Here is a 21,012-nt window from a genome sequence, read left to right as displayed (position 1 = left end):
TCGTTCATGTGCTCGTCCCCGTTCGCCAACAGTCGCCGCGTGAGTTGCGTCGCCTTCTCCCCTTCTCACTGACGCCGCTCGTCGCGAGCGCCATGGACAGGTGTCCACCGGCGGAGCCCGAACTCCCCTCTCCGCTCGCCTATAAATGGAGCCGCCCCAGCCTCCTCGAGCACCATCCACCACTCCCACACACCCCACAAGCACGTAGGCAAACGTAGCCCGGCCGGGCAGGCCACGGGCCGCCGTCCTCGAGCTCGAGCTTGCCGGCGATCCCCTTTGGTCGTCGCGGTAGCTCCAGCCCCTCCCAGGCCAGGGCGACCCTTCCAGGGCCTCCGCCTCTCTCCGGTTAAGCCATCCCATCCCTCTGGAGCCCCTGGAGTTGCCTCCGCTCGCCGTCTTCCTCATCTCCGGCGACCACCGCGTTCTGCCTCCGCTTGCGAGGTCGATTCCGACGCCGTCCGACCACCCCTAACTACACTACGGGTACGGGCAGGTGCGCCTCCGTCCCCGCTCTCCATCCCTCCCTCTCGTTTTGGCCAAGGAGCCCTCGTCGCCGGTGAGAGCTCCGGCGAAGCCGCGACTCCCTCTGTTTCCTTCTCCCCCTCCTCCTCACCTGACTAGCGGGGCCCACTAGTCAGCCACTCTGTACGTCCGTGAAGCGGTACGAGTGGTGGCGCCCCTGGGCTTTACGCCTTCGACGTCACCCCCCAGTTTGTTTATTTTTATTCAAATTCATTTGAATTTACAGAACGCTTCAAACATCCATAACTCTTCAACCATAAGTCCAAATGAATTGATTCTTTTTGCATTTTGTTCTTTGCAAAGAAATCTAGCAGCTCGCCAAAGATGAGATTTTTCTGAGCTGTTTAGAATTTCTGGTGATTTTCAGAAGTGTTCTTGATATTTTCTTTTTGTGCTTAAAATTATTTTCAGACGGTGAGGCTTGTCTTGAGGACAAACAGAAGGCTTGTGAACCTCATCTGCACTAAGGCAAGCAACAACAACATTTTCATGGTGTCATTTCAATATTTATGAATTTCTTACTTGAATGAAATGATTAATCCATGCATTTAAAAAACCATTATGTTATTTATATTCTGTTAAGTGTTTGTTAGTTATTATGCTTGATTTACAGAATGTTGAAACTAGCTTAGTTGGTAAAGCAAAGCTAAGATCTATTTGTGGTGATGATACAAATAATTTTGTTATGCATGTTAGTAATTAATTAAAGTTATGTTCTTGCATAAATAAAATAGAAAAGTTTGCTAGAAAATATTCTGTTAAGTACTTGTTTAGCCATGCTACTTGACTTACAGAATGTTTGAACCTAACTTGGTTGGTAAAGAAATTAGGATTTGTTTGTGGTATAATCTTTGCTATGCATGTGAGAAATTAATCAAAGTTACTTTCTTGCATGAGAAAATAATAAAACTTGCTGCAAAATATTTTGGTTAAAGTGTGAGCTACCCTGACCAGGAAAGTAATATAAGTTGTTGATGTTTATGCTTAGTGTAAATATGGTTGACATCAGTCATTTTCGTTAATATGTGATGCATGTGTAGTTTTGCATTTCATGGCATGCTATGACACCGGTCATTTTCGTTTTAAGTTGAACCTGAATAGAACTCAACTTGAATATATCGTTGACTGGGTCATGGTGCCGCTGAATCGAGTTTTTCCCAGTGCAACCACACTTGCCTTTGTGGGAAGGCCTTGATTCGGTACATTGACATTGCCTCTGGTCTGTGCCTCCAACTAGGGAAGGTTATGGCATGCTTACCCTGGACCGGTAAGCAGGCATAACCTTGTGTGCCCGTTGTTGAGATTATGGTACCGGGTCCCCGAGTGGGATCGTTTTGGCCACGACGATGGTCGTTGTGTCTTTGGTAGACACGGGGCCACCCAGGACTAGCCCGTTGGGGATTGGGTCAGAGTGGCCGGGAGAGTGTCATGGCAATGGAAGGGTTTTGTCGGAATGCCGTTGGTCCACCCGAATGGGAGTGCGAGGCCATGGGTTCCGTGGCGCGGGTACAGTGTGCTACCTCTGCAGAGTGTATAAACTATCAATAGCCGAGTCCACGGTCACCGACGCCTCGTAGTAGGTCCCACCATGAGTCAACGTTTAATAAAATTTGCACACTAAGCTATGAACTTTGCACTGTTGATGATGGCTGAAAGTCCATCGAGATGTTCGGGACCAAATATTGGTCGTGGTTGTGATCGCCGTAAGGATCACGAGTTACCCTTGTCAAGACCATGATGGTGGTTTGTTTGTGATCCAAGAATGATCACGGTTGGTAAGTCCATCCCGAGGGACGTTCGAGCATGTTCACAGCATGTTGGACATATAGTGTTGCATTATTATTAATTGGTTAATTATCATGATATTGTTTGCCATTATGATTATGCCTGTTGTGAGCTTGCAAGTACATTCAATGTACTGACTTGGCGTGTCATGCCAGATTTCAGGAAAGTCTCGTTGGAGAGGAGCGCTGCTCGAGTCTAGATCGTGTCCACATCGGTGTCCCTGTGATATGGAGTTTCCGCTACGACGTTGTTCCGCTGCCGCGTAGTTGTTATGATCGAGGCCCCTTTATGTTCACTAAATAACATATTGTTCAGCCGCACCGGGCGTGCCGCTTGGCCTTGACAACTGTTGTAATATATACTCAGGTCCGCTAGCATCAATAAAGCGGTTGCTTTCTGTACCAAGATGTTGTGTGTTGCCAGAAGACATGGTCTCTGGGCTGGCAAGGCATGGTAAACCGGTCGCTCTGAGCCGGGGTGCCATAACGCTTGGTATCAGAGCCACGCTGACTGTAGGCCACGCTAGACTATGACGTGTTAACTAGACGATAGATACGAGTTTAAGTTGAGTGCCGGTAGTAATTGTCGCTGGTTGTTGCATTGCATGCATTTGGTTTATATTTTTTTATGCTAACCTGCTAATGGTTGTGAGTGTAGATGGCTCTCGTGCTGTATCCGTGCCAGTTGCAGCTGATGCCGTACACGTCACCGCACCTCCTTCGCAACGTGTGGCGTCGGCTATACCCTCTCAGAGACGACCCAGTCTATCATGTGTACCGGGAGCGTCTAGCTGATTCAGTGTATGAGTATCACGCAGTGGTCACTCTGCGCACTAGTTCCGATTCCAGCTCTTACACTCGTACTTCTCAGAGCGGTTACGCCTCCACCGCTTCTCAGGCTGTCCAGTTTGCTGCATTCGAGGTCCTTGTCGAGCTTCGCTACAACGAGGTCCGAATGCAGAACCACCCAGGTTTCTATTACTACCCTTCTCTGCACGACAATGGTCGTGTCCGTTTCCCTACCATTGACCCAGAGTCTGATAGTGTTGCTAGCCACCTTGCTCGTTATGTCACTGCTAGCTATCTTATGATCCACGAGCTGGCTCGAGAGCTGACTCGTGCACGTACTGCTTTAGCCGCTGCTTTAGTCACTACTAGATCTGCAACTACTCCATCTTCTCTGGGATTTACCCCTTATATTCCAGCCAGTTCTAGTTCCCCTATTTCACCGGTTACTCCTTCGGGTAGCATGGGCGTCTCGGCCGTGAATCCTCTCAGTACTCCTGCCGAGTGGGTTTCACTTCTCGCTACTCCTGTAGCCCCGATGCTTCATCCTACCCCTGCCCCTGAGGGAGAGCCCTCGAGGCAGTGCTGTCGTGTTACCTTTAATCCGAAGGTTTCCATTAACCTCGTCCGTTCAGGATCTGAGACCGCTTCAGGGGAGGACACCGCAGCACCAGCAGAGCAGTAGTATCTTTGAGTATTCGCAGTCGTCCGGATTATGTACGGATGTAGTCATACGAGTCATGATGTTTCGTTGCATGTATGAGAGTAGTGGAACCTAACGTGTTGTTTATCTTTCATGTATGGGTCTATGTATAATTATGTTGGGACTTTATTCGCCGTATTTTCTTCGCTCTTTTGTTTTCTTCCGGGATTTGTTGCTGGCTTTTCCCCAAATTTATCGTTGGATGTTTCTCATCTCGATTGCGTTGTCTTGGGAAAACTCCACAATAGGATGACGCGGGGAGGCAGCAGTAGCAACGTTCGTGAGGGAACTCCTGTTCGTCGTTCCGCACGACAGGCAGGACATTCTCCCGAGCCGTACGTTCCGCCACCGCCTCCACCGCCAAATCCGCCCTCCACCGAGCAAATTCTGCGTATGTTTGAGGAAAGAAGGAACAATGATCTGATCGGAATATTAAGAAGTGTGCAAGATATGGTTGTACATAATGGAAATCAGAACGGTCATCACTCAAAGCTGTCAGATTTTCAAAGGACCAAGCCACCCAGCTCCAGTCAGATTGTTGACCCATTGGATGCAGACGACTGGTTGCGTACCATTGAGAAAAAGCTTGAGATTGCTTGTACTGAAGAAAATGATAAAGTTCCATTTGCAACTCATTACCTTGAAGGCGCAGCTGCCATATGGTGGGAAAATGCAAAAGCCATGTGGCCTGTTGATGAAGAAATCACCTGGGAAAAGTTTAAGGATCAGTTCCGGAAATATCATATCCCTACTGGAGTTATGAAGACTAAGCAGCGTGAATTTCTCGCACTCATCCAAGGACATCAGTTTGTAGGTGAATATTTGCAAAAATTCAATCATCTGGCCCGTTACTCTCTTTATGACGTGGCCACCGAAGAAAGGAAGATTGACAGATTTCTTGGAGGCTTAAATCCGCAACTCCGGTGTACTCTCAGTATGCTTGATTTCCCAGATTTCCAAACTCTGGTGAACAAGGCTTTCATTGCTGAACGAGAGCACAAGCTTATATCAGATAATAGGCCTGTTAACAACGACAACAAGCGTAAGTTTGAGCCAAAGAAGGATGGGCAACCAGTGCAAAAGGCTCGTACCTGGCAGCAGACTCAGGTGGAATACAAGCCAAATTGGCAACAGAATGTTAACAAGACCACCACTCAAGTAAAGAATGTCGTGACCAACCCAATGCATGAGGAGCGTCAGCGCAATAATTCTTGCTTCAGTTGTGGGCAGAACGGACATTATGCCAGACAGTGCCCCAAGAACAACAAGGCGAATGCCCTAATCAGGCCACAAGTCAACTTTATGGAGTCATGCCAGACCCAGCAAAACTTCACTAGGCACGTGCATCATATCTCAGCCGATGAAGCCCAAGAGAACCCAAAAGTCGTCATTGATATGTTTTTTGTTAATGACATACCCGCCGTAATTTTGTTTGACTCTGGGGCTTCCCATTCTTTTATTTCTCGGAGTTTTGCTGCCCAAAACAAATTTCCTTGTACGCTTTTGGGCAAAAATATGCTGGTATAAACCCCGGGATCTTTAATCAAGAGCAATCTGGTCTGCCATGATCTGGAAATCAATATCAATGGAGTCTACTTTCCAACCTCTCTGATAATCAATGAGTCTGAAAAGTTGGATATTATATTGGGTATGAATTGGTTGACCCAATATCAAGTTTGCATAAACTGCGCAACACGGGAAGTCACTTTGACCACTCTGAATGGGAAGACTACCAAATTCTATGCTCACAAGAATATACCCAAGCAAGAATTGGCTTTCACCGCTATGGCTGAGTTGGAATTAATTCCTGTGGTCAGCGAGTACCCTGATGTATTTCTAGAAGAACTGCCAGGCATGCCACCAGATCGGGAGCTGGAATTTGCAATAGATCTTGTGCCCGGAACTGCACTGTTATACAAGAAGTACTACCGGATGCCCTCATCAGAATTAGTGGAGCTAAAGAAACAACTTGATGAATTGCTCCAGAAAGGATATATTCGTCCCAGCTCTTCACCTTGGGGATCACCTGCTATTTTCGTGGACAAAAAGGATGGCAGTCTCCGCATGTGCGTGGATTACCGCCAGCTGAATGAGGTCACCATCAAAAATAAATATCCGTTGCCAAGGATTGATGATCTATTTGATCAGCTCAGTGGGGCTAGAGTATTCTCTAAGATCAATTTACGGACCGGATATCATCAGCTCAAGATTAAAAAGGAAGATATTCCTAAGATCGCATTCACTACTCTGTACGGTCTTTATAAATATACCGTGATGTCCTTTGGTCTCACCAATGCCCCTGCTTTCTTCATGCATATGATGAACAAAGTACTCATGGACTTCCTCGACAAATTCGTGGTAGTCTTCATCGATGGTATCCTCATTTACTCCAAGGTTGAAGAAGAGCACAAGGATCACCTCCGAGCAGTACTGCTACAATGACTCCGCGACCATCAGCTATAAGCCAAATTCAGTCAATGCGAATTTTGGCTCAAGCAAGTTGGGTTTCTCAGACATGTACTATCCGCCGAAGGTATAGCCATGGACCCAAGCAAAGTAAAGGATGTGCTCGATTGGGTGCCGCCCACGACCGTGACGCAGATCCGGAGTTTTCTCGGATTAGCTGGATATTACCGTTGTTTCATTGAAGGGTTTTCCAAGATTGCTAAACCCATGACGGAGCTGCTAAAAAGGATAAGAAGTTTGAATGGATGGAGGACTGTGAGAAAAGTCTTAATGAGCTAAAGATACGGCTGACAACCTCACCTGTATTGACTCTTCCAGACATTTAGCGCAGTTTTGATGTGTATTGTGACGCCTCCAGGCAAGGCATTAGTTGCGTACTTATGCAAGACAGCAAGGTAGTAGCATATGCATCACGACAGCTATGACCCCACGAGGGAAATTATCCTACTCATGATTTGGAGTTGGCTGCAGTGGTTCATGCGCTAAAAATTTGGAGGCACTACCTCATTGGAAAAAGGTGCCAAATTTTTACCGACCACAAAAGTCTCAAATACACCTTTACTCAGCCAGATTTAAACCTCCGTCAATGAAGATGGCTAGAGTTGGTCAAGTATTATGATCTTGGAATAAATTACCACCCGGGTAAGGCCAACGTGGTTGCCGATGAACTCAGTCGAAAGCCCGTCAGCTTGAATGTCATATTGAAATCCTTGCCTCCCGAACTCCAAGAGGAGATCGCTCAGCTCAACCTGGTCATAGTGGATGCTGGCCTCGCTAATATTTTGAAAGTTACCCCCACACTTGAGGAAGAGATCTGCAAGGCCCAGCCAGCTGACACCAAGCTGCAAAGATATGCCAAGGGCAAGATGACATAGCAGACCCTAGATTTCTCCAAGGACAAATTCGGTACCCTCCGATTCCGTGGACGGATTTGTGTACCCAATCAACCGGACTTAAGGAAGAAAATCCTGTCAGAAGCACACGAATCCTCATATTCCATTCACCCGGGAGGTACGAAAATGTATGAGGACCTTAGACAAATATTCTGGTGGGATGGAATGAAGAAAGACATTGCCTATTTTGTGGCATGTTGCGACATATGTAACAAGGTGAAGGCAGAGCATCAGAAGCCAGCCGGACTCCTCCAACCGCTGCCGGTTTCACAATGGAAATGGGATGACGTTTGTATGGATTTAATTACGGGATTGCCTAAGACTCAGCAAGGCAATGATGCAATCTGGGTCATAGTGGACACCCTAACCAAGGTTGGTCATTTCATTCCGATCAGCACCAGATACAGAGCAGATCAACTTGCACAGCTGTATGTATCTAGAATAGCCAGTCTGCATGGAGTACCCCGAACTATCACTTCCGACCGAGGTTCCCTGTTTACCTCCGCTTTTTGGTCACGCCTCCATCAAGCCTTGGGGACATCACTGAAATATAGTACTGCTTATCATCCTCAGAAGGATGGACAGACAGAGCAGGTAAATCAAATACTTGAAGATATGTTGCGAGCCTGTGCTTTAGCACAAGGACCTAAATGGGAAGACTGCTTGCCATATGCCGAGTTTTCCTATAACAACAGCTTCCAGACCAGTCTAAAAATGTCACCGTATGAAGCTCTGTATGGCCGTAAGTGCCGCACTCCTTTAAATTGGTCTCAAACTGGAGATAGCCGTATCTTCGGAACAGATCTCATGATGGAAGCTGAGAAACAAGTTAAGGAAATCAGAGACAGATTGCAATTGGCCAAATCTCGACAGAAAAGTTATTATGATGCAATGCACCGACAGATCAATTTTGAACCCGGAGAACACGTATACCTCCGAGTCACTCCTATGAAAGGATTCAAGAGATTTCAGACTCGTGGAAATTTGGCACCCAGTTCCCGGTTATGTCTCGAGTGGGTACTGTTGCATATCAATTGGAACTACCCGCTGAATTGGCAGACGTGCACAACGTGTTTCATGTTTCACAATTGAGACGATGCATATCCCCGCCTGAGAAAAGGACTGCTATGGCTGAGGTAGACTTGGCAAATGATTTAACTTATGAAGAGAGACCGTTTAGAATTTTGGATCAGATGGAAAGGGTCACTCGCAGTAAAGTAAGGAAATTTTACAAAGTTCAGTGGGAGCATCGCACAGAGTCAGAATCAACTTGGGAGCGGGAAGAATTTCTACAGTCACATTATCCAGAGTGGTTTCACAAGCAACCGAATCTCGAGGACGAGATTCATTCTAAGTGGGGGAGGTTTGTGACAGCCTGGTTTTTGCCCTCTTGTGACACCCAAAAATTTTATTTGGTTTTATCAAAATCTTTATTTGATTTGAAGGAGGTTATTTTTTTTAAGGACTCTCCTTCTCAAAAAAATTCTTTTATGACAAGTATTTTGTTTGGGTTCATCCAAGACTTGATCTTTGGTCTTGGAGGTTTTTCTTCTTGTCTTGACTCAACACAAGTGTCTTTCCTTGAGAAAGTTTTTGAAAACCTTTTCTCTATAAATAGCTCTATGGCCTATGGGGTGATCCTTTCCCTTTCAAAACTTATCCCTTGCCATAACCTAAGTTGAAAACTCCTCCCAAAGGCCATCTCCCCACTTTGTGTCAAATCAAACTTCAAATCCAGCAAGTTAAACTTCCCCATGATTTTTTTCTCCATTTATTTTTAATCAAAATCTTTTGTCTCCTATTTTGGCCCTTGTAGATTTACAAAGGAACCACTAGTTTTCCTTTGAGTTTTTCCTCCAAACAAGTTTCCCTGGCTAGTCCTTAGGACCCTCAACCAAGATCCAGGAAGATCCATTGGTCTCCAGTTCAAAATTTTCAAAATGTGCTTGCTGCAAGTTTGGGCCATATTTGCAAAATTTGGTGAAATTCATTTGTCTTATCCTCCTAAAAAACTGAGAAAATTCAGGCAGCCTCTAGATGCATCAAGAGGTCACCTCACCAAGTCCCAGCTCCAGAAAAATTTTCCTCGTGCCCAAATCATATCGTCGAACACCTGGCATGCACTGTTACTGCCAAAGTTCAGAGTTCAGAAAAAGTTTCAGTAGCCGATGTCGTTTTCTTCAGAGACTCTCGTCGATCTCGCCAGTAGCCGCGGTGGCACCTTGCGCCCTGTTCCTCCTTCTTATCCACCGCGCCGCACGGTCGCCTGGACGCTTCCGGGCGTCGGCGGCGAGCTGGCCGAGGTGCATCGCCCCGTGCGCGGCGGCAGCAGCGCCCGCTGTGGCTGCCAGAGAGGCGCAGCGTGGGACGGCGCCGTCTAGCACCGCCCAAGCCACCAGAGGCCACCGCGTGGCCGTCCCCTCCTCTGTGCACGCTGCAGAGCCGTCGTCGTGAACTGGGAGGCACGGAGCGCGCTCCCTGCCGCCGTCGTGCCCATACGGCCGTTCCGTCAAGGACCGAAGCATTACCCAAGTCCGACCGAGGTTTTAGCTGAGAAACGGTGCCAGTGGACCACCACGGTGATGCCAAATCACCTAAACCTCCTGCCCAACCTCTGCCTCGCCGTAATTGCTCGCCGGCGTTATCCCGTTCACGGCCACCTCCTCGCATCGCCTATAAAAGGAGGTCCTGAGCTCGAACTCGAACACGCACCATCACTCCACCCCACAAGAACCACACCAAGCCACTAGGAAGGCCTCGAGGAAGTCTTCTTCCCCAACTCCGGCCGCCTCGACCCGCTTCGGGATCCGGCAAGATTCGCTCCAGTGCGTGCACCGCCGCCTCTCAACTCATGCCAGTAGCCTCCTAGTGCATCCACCTCTCTAACCCGCGCCCTAATTTGGAGTTTGCAGCACCCACCGGAGAGTTCCACCCTCGCCCGAACCACCGTCCGCCGGAGATAAGGCCGCCGTCGCCGTGGTGCTCGCCGACGGTCAAGTCCACCACCCACCGACGCGGAAGGACACCCTGAACCCATAGGTACCCTCCGATCCCCCTACCTCACCGTGGATCAACGCCGGCGACCACCGCAGCCTTCGGGCGCCGGCGAGCCATGTTCGGAGTTTGAACCTGATGGGTGGGACCCCCCCGTCAGCCTCTCTTTCTTTTCCTTCGAACCGTTTTTTGAAGGCGCCTTTGGGCAAAGTGTGTTTTCTTTTTGGGCTGGCGTATTTCGTACCGAAGCGTTTTCTGCTTTTTTCAAACAAGCCCCTGGATCTTTTCTGTTTCATCACAGATTAGTCCTTGGACTAAAATCCTTATATCTTTTAAACAAAAGATGCTTTTTGATTGATTCTTTTTTTGTCAGTCTTATATTTTTGTCTAGTTTTTTTAGTATTTATTTGGAAAACATTTGGAATAATTTTTATACACGCAACGGTATTCACGTTAGTATACGGTTTCTTTATACCGTAGATACCGAAGGAGGTGACGGAGCCGCGAACATCACCGAGCTAGACTCCGACTTCTCCGAACGAGGCAAGCATGTTTGAACCTTTGATATGATGGGTGTTTTGCACGTTTGCTTGAATAGTTTGTGCATGGCATATGGGCATCGGTGAGTGTTACGTTGCATGCAAGGCAACTACCCGTGTGCTTCGAAGTTTGATGTGATATTTTGATGGGAGATGACCTGATCATGTGGTGACATGAGAGGTAGTAAGATGGTATTGTTGTAGCATGCCAGTCTTATGTCAACCGCTAAACTCCGACGTTAACGTGGACCGAGCCACGTTACCATTCGTCCCCTTCCGTGCTGCCACATGTTTTCTACAAAGAATACGGTTTAGTAAGTTGCAAACCTCTTTCCTTGTACACACCAAATAGAGGGGCCGAAATGAGGGTTCCATGGCCCTGGATTAAAGCCAGTCATCCGGTCAGGGGGCATGGGTGTTTCCGGTTGGGACCGAGAGGGGGGCACCCCTTAGAGCGCGCGATATAAATTTGATCCCATGCTACGCGAGGTTGCAGCCTCCCCGTCTCAAGTTTTTTCTTGAACGTTGCTTAGGGTGATTCCTGGCAATGGAATGTGGAATGAGTGTGTACTCGTTAGATGTGTTTCTCCTAAAATACCGTAAACGGAACTAGTCCCTTGTGACTACTGAAATCCGTTGGCTGTGGTTAAGAGTACAAACTCTGCAGAGTCAAAACTTTCCGAGTCATCGTGTCCATGGTCAAGGACCTGGGTCAATGTATCCAAACAGTGTCCATATCAGTCTCAGTGTCAGTCCCTGTGTCAGTCTCCGTGGAAATCCCCGGTGAACAAGCTTGAGTGGTAAACCCGGTTGGATGTTATTCCTGTGGATGGACTAACCATTTTATTATTTTGTACCTGAGTATTTCCTTGAAATGATTTAACTTCATGAGCTACTTGAATATCGAGTTATGAAATATAAGCCCTTTATGTGATGTCGCTCAGACGTCCGACTGTGGCACTATTGTTATTTACTTTTGATATAAGCCCTTTATGTGATGTCGCTCAGACGTCCGACTGTGGCACTCTTGTTATTTACTTTTGATATAAGCCCTTTATGTGATGTCGCTCAGACGTCCGACTGTGGCACTCTTGTTTTTACTTTTGATATAAGCCCTTTATGTGATGTCGCTCAGACGTCCGACTGTGGCACTCTTGTTATTTACTTTTGATATAAGCCCTTTATGTGATGTCGCTCAGACGTCCGACTGTGGCACTCTCGTTATTTACTTTTGATATAAGCCCTTTACGTGATGTCGCTCAGACGTCCGACTGTGGCACGCACTGTCGTTTATATTCCATTATAAGCCCTTTATGTGGTGTCGCCCTGACGCCCGACTGCGGCATTGTTAATTTATTTGTACCCTTTCAAGGAGTCATTTCAGACACTCGATTGGCCTTCAGTATTACATTGGGATTTCAGGAGGACTACCGCCCGACTTCCTTTTTATTTCCCATGCAGTGCAAGTTTATTATCGAAGTGCGCACTATTAAATCTGCTCATGTGCATCATGTTTGCATTTGTTATATCTTATGTCCAAACTGTCTTGCGAGTTCTTTCATAGTACTCACCTGGCTTGTTGATTTGGCCAGATGTTGACGAAGGCGATCTCATGGATGATGAGTTTGATAGCGAGTCCGACACCTAGAGGAGTCCCAGTCAGTCCCGTGCGACCCTGGATTTGGTCACTTGTATTATATATGCTTCCGCCACCCAAATAAAAGTCCTCGAGCCTCACCCCGACGCTCGATGAGCTATAAGATTTAGGAGTCCTGTCACCCACTTCACTGTGACATATCTACCACCACTTTTATTACGAGTCAGTAGTTATGCCACCATACCCCTTGTGTCATATCCGCCTTTATGTATAATATCGGCGTGCTTGTAATAAATTCTTGAGCAGCCTCCGCTCAACCTTGTATTATATTTAGTACTCCTGGATTTTTCTGTAATCAAGAATTTGTCTACCAGTAAGAAGGATTCTTCTCTACTGGTCCGTTAAAGGGATCGGTTTCTCAATAAATGTTTTATTGGAAAACCGGTCGTGACAAACTTGGTATCAGAGCTAGGCTGACTGTAGGAAGCCACTAGGTGCGATCGCTAAGCGGTTATTAGCGTTTTTAGTGCTTTTTCAGCATTTTGCAAATGTAGCTATTTTCTGTTAATCATCATAAATTTATGATTTGACTATTCGGAATTTTTGCCTACTTTTGTAGATGGCTGGCAACGACTACGAGTCACGAGTGTTCGCCAATGTGCCTGAGGGGTTTGTCAAGCTTCTCATCTCCATCACCAAGCTCATGATCGGGCCATCGACTCGTCCAGAGTTCACACTTTACCAGCACAAGCTCAGCGACGACGTGTCTATGCACCAGGCCGTGGTGAAATTCAAGGGAGGACGTTCTGTGTCTCGCCACTTCCGTTTTGTGGGAAGGACCATGCCTACGGAGAGGCATGCCATGTAGATGGCCGCCCGTGAGGCGATAGCTCGTCTTCGGGATGTTCTTCCTACGATGAAGACTCGTCGCTACCGCTACCTCCCATGCCATGTGCCATATACTTGTCACTATGCATTCGCTTGCCATAGGGGAGTGAGAGATGAAGCTATCGAGATGCTTGTTGAATATCTCAAAGCTCTGGAGGCAGCTTTCGACAACCTCGTGGACGACCTTGTGGCTGCCCGTATGGACTCAGTTCAGGGCTGTTCTGCCAACAGGAGGGAGCTTCTCCACATGGCACCGCCGCTGACTTTCGTCTCGTCCTCAGCATCCTATGCACCTACCATTTTAGCCACCGCTCGCCGTCTGCCTACCACTGAGGAGTTTGACCAAGTCATTGCTCCTACTCCAAGTAGAGCTGCACCGCCGGCCGCACCCGCACCAGCTCCTCAATGCAGTACTTCGCGCCTGGAGCCTATTAATGAGGAGGAGGTTGAGTCTCCTGCACCACTGGGTCTTACCCTCGGCAGGCCGAGGGAAGTTTTCAGCATCTCCGACTGAGTGCGCCTAGCAGCCGTGCGTTGTGCCAGCATGTATGATATGTTTATATGTACATAGGTTTGGTGAGAAGTAGTTTGTGTGCGCATCATGTAGGAACTCGGAGAAGTGCACTAGCCTTAATAACATGTCAGGAATGTGTACGCACATCCTGAGTGATGTATTGTATAATTACGACTCGCGTGTAAGATATGTACTGAGCAGTCCTTCTCCACGCGCAATCAAGTATTTTTCTTGAAAAATCTTGAGGTCTTTTAAATTTTCCCCTTTGCAAAATTATTCCTTGTGCCACACAGTTCTTCTCATGAGTTTTGGAAAAAAAATACCCCAGAGTGGAAAATGCCTCGTCCCTGGACTCGTTCCATGCCAAATCCACCGGAAGAAGTTTATGGAACCCAGACAAGCAACAACTTCACACAGGGGCAGTCTAGTCAGCAGGGCAGCGAGGCAGCATTTTCTCAAGTATGCCGCCTTTTCGAACAAAGCCAGCAGCAGCATCAAGACATGATGAATCACGTTATCAATATGGGAAATCACCGTGAACCATACCAACCGCATTCCAAGTTGTCTGAACTACAGAAGACACGTCCTCCAACATTCGCTCACACTGATAGGCCGCTTGAGGCCGATGATTGGCTTCGAGACATCGAAAGGAAGTTGATTATTGCACAATGTTCAGATCGTGAGAAGGTGCTTTATGCACCTCACTACCTCACTGGAGCAGCTGCAGCATGGTGGGAAAATTTTCTACACATGCACCCCAATGAACATAACATCACCTGGGAAGAGTTTAAGGAAGGTTTTCGTGGGGCGCACATCCCCAGGAGCATTATAAAGATCAAGAAAAGGGGGTTTGATGACCTCAAGCAGAGAGGCATGACAGTGACTGAGTACAATAGTCAGTTTACTCAACTATCTCGTTATGCCTACGATGAGCATATGACTGAGAACAAAAAAATGGAAAAAAATTGGACGGCCTGGCGCCCGCACTTAAATGCCAACTGGTCGTACACACCTTTCCAGATTTCAAAACACTGGTTGACAAGGCTATTACATTGGAGAATGAGCGCCGCAGCCTGGAGGATATTCGCAAGCGAAAAAGGGACAAGACGACTCATGCTCGCAACAACCGGAGCAAGACTGATGTTTAGAGGAATGAAGCGAGAAAATCCACGACCACTGTTCTAAGGCCAACCAAACATTTTCATTCAAGGGACAAGGACTTTACGTATCGCCCAGGTGTTACTTGCTATGCTTGCGGTGAGGAAGGACACTATGCCAAACAGTGCCCAAAGCCGAGGAACTCGGCCCCCAAGCCGAACAATGGTGGAAATAATCCAGCCCCCAGGCGTAACAACTTCAACCCAGACAACAATCACAAGAAGGGTCACTTCAACCATGTGACCAAGGAGGAAGCACAGAATTCCCCAGATATCGTGCTCGGTACGTTCCCTGTCAACACAATACCTGCCATGGTTTTGTTTGATTCTGGAGCGTCTCACTCGTTCATTTCGAAGAGTTTTGTTTTGCAACATGGTTTTCCGATACTTCCTTTGAAAAAGTCCATGATCATCAAGTCCCCCGGGAATAAGCAGATCACTCAGAGTTACTGCCAAGGTGTGATTATTGAGTTTGAAAGACTAAAGTTTCAGGCGAATCTCATCGTGTTGGAAAATAAAGGACTGGATGTTATCCTAGGAATGGACTGGTTAACCACCAACAAGGGATTTATCGACTGTTTCAATTGGACTGTGATTCTCACTCATCATCACGGCAAGACAATAAAATTTGTAGCTCAAGAGAGACCACGGTCACGGCAACCAAAGTTGAACAAGGTGGACATTTCAGAATTAAGAAAAGTTCCAGTGGTGTGTGAGTTTCCCGACGTATTCCCCGAAGAACTACCAGGCATGCCACCAGACCGGGAAATAGAGTTCAGCATTGAAGTGGCACCTGGCACCACCCCATTTACAAGAAACCTTATAGAATGGCACCCTCCGAGTTGGTAGAATTAAAGAAGCAAATAAAGGAATTACTGGACAAAGGATTTATACGAGCCAGCTCCTCACCTTGGGGTTCACCAGTATTATTTGCCAAGAAAAAGGATGGGACACTGAGGTTGTGTATAGACTATCGAGCACTCAACATGGTCACCATCAAAAACAAACATCTGATGCCACGGATAAATGATTTATTTGACCAGCTCGCACAAGCCAAGGTGTTCTCAAAAATTGATTTAAGATCGGGGTATCATCAATTAAAGGTACGAAGAGAAGATATCCCTAAGACAACATTCACCTCCAGATACAGATTATATGAGTTCACAGTAATGCCGTTTGGACTGACGAACGCCCCCGCATATTTCGTCCACCTCATGAACAAAGTGTTTATGAAATTTATGGACAAATTTGTTGTGGTGTACATTGATGATATTCTGGTATACTCAAAGACACCAGAAGAACATGCTAAACATCTCAGAATTGTATTGGGAGAATTAAGGAAACATCAATTGTACGCCAAATTTAGCAAATGTGAATTTTGGCTAAGACAGGTTGGTTTCTAGGCCATGTATTGACCCAAGAAGGCGTTGCCGTAGACCCAGAAAAAGTCAAGGCCGTTCTTGGCTGGAAACCACCAGCCAACGTAACAGATGTACGAAGTTTCCTAGGAATGGCTGGATATTACCGAAGGTTTATTGAGGGATTCTCCACCATGGCAAAACCAATGACACAGTTACTCAAGAAGGATAAGAAATTTGCATGGACTGAAGCATGCGAGAAAAGCTTCCAAGAACTCAAAAGGAAATTAACTACAACACCAGTTTTGGTTGTGCCGGACATACACAAAAGTTTTGAAGTGTATTGTGACGCATCCCGGAAGGGCCTCGGGTGCGTATTGATGCAAGACGGCAAAGTTGTCGCATATGCTTCCAGGCAACTACGGAAGCATGAAGAAAATTATCCTACTCATGACTTGGATCTAGGAGCAGTCATCCATGCACTCAAAGAGTGGAGGCACTTTTTGCTGGGAAATCGTTGTGAAATATATATACGGATCATAAAAGCCTTAAATATATTTTCACGCAACCAGAGCTCAATGTACGACAACGACGCTGGTTGGAATTAGTCAAGGATTATGATGTCGGCATTCACTACCATCCAGGAAAAGCGAATGTAGTGGCAGACGCTCTTAGTCGGAACCCCAGCTCGGGCAACGACAATCTACAGAACTTGAGGCCTGAAATTCAGCAGGAGTTCGCCAAACTCAACATGGTGATAGTCGCTGAGGGCAACGTATCAAATCTGGAGATACAGCCCACCCTAATGGAACAGATTAAGAAGGCTCAGCATGGACATCCCAGCATCGAAGGTATAAAGAGAAAAATGAGCGTTGGCAAGGCTTCAGAGTTCGTCGTAGACAATGAGGGAGTATTATGGTACGGGGACAGACTTTGCGTACCAAACATTGAGGACCTCAAACAGCAAATCCTAACCGAAAGCCACACCGCCCCATATTAAATCCACCCTGGAGGAACCAAAATGTACAAAGACATTCAGGAAAGATTTTGGTGGCATGGTATGAAAAGGGATATAGCCACATTCATTGCATGTTGTGATTCGTGTCAGCGCATTAAAGCGGAGCACCAAAAACCAGCAGGGCTGCTACAGCCAAACAGGATACCTGAGTGGAAATATGACGAAATTGGAATGGATTTCATCATCGGACTACCTCGATCACAACGCGGAAATGATGCCATATGGGTCATCACAGATAGGCTAACCAAGGTAGCACATTTCATTCCCGTGAAGACGACCTACTCCACTCAGAAGCTTGCTAAGCTTTATCTCTCCCGTATAGTTTGTCTGCATGGAGTCCCAAAGACCATAATATCCGACCGGGGCACTCAATTCGTCTCTAGATTTTGGGATCATTTACAACAAGCTCTGGGGACGCAACTAGCATTCAATACAGCGTACCACCCCCAGACTGATGGACAAACTGAACGCGTGAACCAAATCCTAGAAGACATGCTGAGAGCCTGTGTTCTCACCTATGGAACCAGTTGGGAGGAAAGCTTGCCATATGCCGAGTTCGCATACAACAATAGTTACGAAACCAGCCTACAAATGGCACCTTTTGAAGCATTGTACGGACGGAGATGTCGTACCCCATTAAACTGGTCAGAAACAGGTGATAGTCATATCTTCGGCCCAGGCATGCTCAAGGAAGCCGAGGAGAAAGTTAAACAAATCAGGGACCGACTTAAGACAGCTCAAAGCCGACAAAAGAGCTATTACGATTGAAAACATCCTGAGGTCAGCTTTGAACCCGGTGAATATGTATACCTATGAGGGCCCTGCAACGGTTCAAAATTAAAGGGAAGCTAGCCCCAAGATTTGTTGGACCCTTCTGTGTAGTTGCACGAAGAGGCACAGTAGCCTACCAGCTAGCCCTACCCAAGGAGCTGTCAGACGTCCACGACGTGTTCCACGTTTCACAGTTGAGGAAATGTGTGAGCAACCCGGAAAAGCATGTATCTCATGAGAGCATTGACGTCCAACCAGACCTCACCTACAGAGAGCGACCAATAAAAATATTGGAAGAGTCTGAAAGGAGGACCCGTCAGAAAAAGATTAAATTTTTCAAGGTCCAGTGGAGCAATCACACCGAGGATGAAGCAACATGGGAAAGAGAGGATGTTCTTCAGGCAGAATACCCACATCTATTTGAGGATCAGCTGAAATCTCGGGGACGAGATTTTTCCTAAGGGGGTAGGTGTTGTGACACCCAAAAATTTTATTTGGTTTTATCAAAATCTTTATTTGAATTGAAGGAGGTTATTTAAATTGTTTTTTAAAGGACTCTCCTTCTCAAAAAATTTGTTTTATGACAAGTATTTTGTTTGGGTTCATCCAAGACTTGATCTTTGGTCTTGGAGGTTTTTCATCTTGTGTTGACTCAACACAAGTGTCTTTCCTTGAGAAAGTTTTTGAAAGCCTTTTCTCTATAAATAGCCCTATGGCCTATGGGGTGATCCTTTCCCTTTCAAAACTTATCCCTTGCCATAACCTAAGTTGAAAACTCCTCCCAAAGGCCATCTCGCCACTTTGTGTCAAATCAAACTTCAAATCCAGCAAGTTAAACTTCCCCATGATTTTTATCTCCATTCATTTTTAATCAAAATCTTTTCTGTCTCCTATTTTGGCCCTTGGAGATTTACAAAGGAACCACTAGTTTTCCTTTGAGTTTTGCCTCCAAACAAGTTTCCCTGGCTAGTCCTTAGGACCCTCAACCAAGATCCAGGAAGATCCACTGGTCTCCAGTTCAAAATTTTCAAAATGTGCTTGCTGCAAGTTTGGACCATATTTGCAAAATTTGGTGAAATTAATTTGTCTTCTCCTCCTAAAAATCTGAGAAAATTCAGGCAGCCTCTAGATGCATCAAGAGGTCACCTCACCAAGTCCCAGCTCCAAAAAAATTTCCTCGTGCCCAAATCATATCGTCGAACACCTGGCATGCACTGTTACTGCCAAAGTTCAGAGATCAGAAACAGTTTCAGTAGCCGATGTCGTTTTCTTCAGAGACTCTCGTCGATCTCGCCAGTAGCCGCGGTGGCACCTTGCGCCCTGTTCCTCCTTCTTATCCACCATGCCGCACGGTCGCCTGGACGCTTGCGGGCGTCGGCGGCGAGCTGGCCAAGGTGCATCGCCCCGTGCGCGGCGGCAGCAGCGCCCGCTGCGGCTGCTAGAGAGGCACAGCGTGGTACGGCGCCGTCCAGCACCGCCCAAGCCACCAGAGGCCACCGCGTGGCCGTCCCCTCCTCTGTGCACGCTGCAGAGCCGTCGTCGTGAACTCGGAGGCACGGAGCGCAGTCCCTGCCGCCGTCGTGCCCGTACGGCCGTTCCGTCGAGGACCGAAGCATTACCCAAGTCCGACCGAGGTTTTAGCTGAGAAACGGTGCCAGTGGACCACCACGGTGATGCCAAATCACCTAATCCTCCTGCCCAACCTCTGCCTCGCCGTAATTGCTCGCCAGCGTTATCTCGTTCACGGCCACCTCCTCGGATCGCCTATAAAAGGAGGTCCCGAGCTCGAACTCGAACACGCACCATCACTCCACCCCACAAGAACCACGCCAAGCCACTAGGAAGGCCTCGAGGAAGTCTTCTTCCCCAACTCCGGCCACCTCGACCCGCTTCGGGATCCGGCAAGATTCGCTCCAGTGCGTGCACCCCCGCCTCTCAACTCATGCCAGTAGCCTCCTAGTGCATCCACCTCTCTAACCCGCGCCCTAATTTGGAGTTTGCAGCACCCACCGGAGAGTTCCACCCTCGCCCGAACCACCGTCCGCCGGAGATAAGGCCGCCGTCGCCGTGGTGCTCGCCGACTGTCAAGTCCACCACCCACCGACGCGGATGGACACCCTGAACCCGTAGGTACCCTCCGATCCCCTACCTCGCCGTGGATCAACGCCGGCGACCACCGCAGCCTTCGGGCGCCGGCGAGCCCTGTTCGGAGATTGAACCTGACGGGTGGGACCCCCCCGTCAGCCTCTCTTTCTTTTCCTTCGAACCGTTTTCTGAAGGCGCCTTCGGGCGAAGCGTGTTTTCCTTCTGGGCTAGCGTATTTCGTACCGAAGCGTTTTCTGCTTTTTTCAAACAAGCCCCTGGATCTTTTCTGTTTCATCATAGATTAGTCCTTGGACTAAAACCCTTATATCTTTTAAACAAAAGATGCTTTTTGATTGATTCTTTTTTGTCAGTCTTATATTTTTGTCTAGTTTTTTATAGTATTTATTTGGAAAAAATTTGGAATAATTTTTATACACGCAACGGTATTCACGTTAGTATACGGTTTCTTTATACCGTAGATACCGGAGGAGGTGACGGAGCCGCGAACTTCGCCGAGCTAGACTCCGACTTCTCCGAACGAGGCAAGCATGTTTGAACCTTTGATATGATGGGTGTTTTGCATGTTTGCTTGAATAGTTTGTGCATGGCATATGGGCATCGGTGAGTGTTACGTTGCCAGCAAGGCAACTACCCGTGTGCTTCGAAGTTTGATGTGATGTTTTGATGGGAGATGACCTGATCATGTGGTGACATGAGAGGTAGTAAGATGGTATTGTTGTAGCATGCCAGTCTTATGTCAACCGTTAAACTCCGACGTTAACGTGGACCGAGCCACGTTACCGTTCGTCCCCTTCCATGCTGCCACATGTTTTCTGCAAAGAATACGATTTAGTAAGTTGCAAACCTCTTTCCTTGTACACACCAAATAGAGGGGCCGGGATGAGGGTTCCATGGCCCTGGATTAAAGCCAGACATC

The sequence above is a fragment of the Aegilops tauschii genome, chromosome 1 (genome assembly GCF_002575655.3).
Source record: "Aegilops tauschii subsp. strangulata cultivar AL8/78 chromosome 1, Aet v6.0, whole genome shotgun sequence".
Taxonomy (NCBI): domain Eukaryota; kingdom Viridiplantae; phylum Streptophyta; class Magnoliopsida; order Poales; family Poaceae; genus Aegilops; species Aegilops tauschii.
This window is presented reverse-complemented; position numbering follows the sequence as displayed.